Raw genomic sequence first — 1,893 nt, forward strand, 5'->3', positions numbered from 1 at the left:
TTTGCATTTAACACTTGGGTTAATTTTCATCAGAGTTTAAATTTAGCCATCAGTTATTTCAAGGGAGCTGTCAGCCAACATATGGAGAGAAGAAGAAAAAAATCCTTCTGAATTTATAATAAAGTGGAATCTGTTGAATGTGAAACAAAACCAACTGCAATATAGTGAGGCCCCGGTGGGGAGAGCAGGGTCAGCAAAGAATTGCAGAGTGGATTAGCTGTTCTATTCACCAGAGCCGCATCTGGGCACCTCGGAGCTTCTTGATATATCAAAAAATGATGGAAAGACACAGTTCAATTTGTCCCCCTTTTATAAAGGATAATTAACCTGTCAGTCTTGCTACTTTAACAACTTCATTAAATTGGAGGCGAAATGGGTGCTGAGAAGTCTTGTCTTTATCCAAAAGGAACACAGGGCACTTGTATAAATGGTGGGAGAAGAAGGAAAACACAGGCGCGCGCACCCCGATAATACTGTCTGGTTCCTGAAAAATGGAACATGCTTCTTCCAATTATATAATAATCCTGCCTTCGCTATGACCTGCTAAAAGTAATTTTCTTAACTCGGAAGGCAGAGGAAATAATGTCACAGCCCAACTAGGCCAGAGAAGCACACTATTGAAAAATTGAGGTTATAGGGTTTCAAATGCTGTTGGGCCAAACTATTTAAGACCTGGAGTGTTGGCTACCAAAGGTGAACAGCATTTCACAAGTAATAGAAAGAAATGAAAACAGAGCTCCCTCAGTTCTCAACAGCTCCCTCTGCCGCCCCCCCCATATTTGGCTTCCAGCATTTGTGTCTTGGCAATAAATCATTTTTTTTTTTTTACTACCTCAAAGATTCTAAACTTTAAAATGCACTTATTCAAGAGTATAAGAGCCTCCAAATCATTTTAGTGTTTGAAACCTTAAGTGATCTTTGTCGTTTTGAGTCATTGAAATGGCTTAAGAGTTTAGGGGATCCCTGGGTGGCTCAGCGGTTTGGCGTCTGCCTTTGGCCCAGGGCACGGTCCTGGAGTCCCGGGGTCGAGTTCCCATGTCGGGCTCCCGGAAGGGCCTGCTTCTCCCTCCTCCTGTGTCTCTGCCTCTCTCTCTCTCTCTCTATGTCTATCATAAATAAATAAATCTTTAAAAAAAAAAAAAGAGTTTAGTCGTCTTCTCTTTAGAAATTCCACTCTGTATACATGAGTACAAAGAAGAACAATTACAAAATATTTTCAAATGTTATTAAAATCAAAATTATGTCAGTGCCAGTTAAAAAGGAAATGGTTTTGTGCGGTTGTTCATACAGTCCTAGTATTGCGTTTAATTAGTACAAATAATAATTTATTGTAAAACAATAATAAGAAATTTCAACTAGCTATAGTAAAGATAAATTTTAATGTGCATTTCTTGTCAAGATAGTAAAAATTCTGGGTCTCATCATATAATTTTCCAAGAAAACAATTTCATTTTTAACTTAGAATGATTAAAAACACGAACCAATCAGTATCTTCCCAATTTCTTTCTTGTTAATACTTTTATGAGATTATTAAAAAGTAAATACTTTATAAAGCAAATATTACCTTGAGAGGTTATTCTACAGTTATGATCCTTATGAACCATGATATTTTTATTTTAAACTCTTTTACAATAATTTGGTTTTGATAATTCGTGAATATATAAGGAAGGCAAAAATAGAGCAACTTATACTTCTTTTGGTACAATAGATGCCATGGAGATGAAAATCCATTTTATTACAAGGGATTTGTAGAAAGACAGTGACACTGTTCTTCACTAAGATATTTGCATGCTTTTTTTGGTGAAGACATCAGAATTCATCTGTTTTTTGATACGTTTGGAACAAGATTCGGTATACCTTGTAGAATAATTATAACTACCACAACAGCTACTC

The sequence above is a fragment of the Canis lupus genome, chromosome 38, assembly GCF_003254725.2.
Source record: "Canis lupus dingo isolate Sandy chromosome 38, ASM325472v2, whole genome shotgun sequence".
Lineage (NCBI taxonomy): Eukaryota > Metazoa > Chordata > Mammalia > Carnivora > Canidae > Canis > Canis lupus.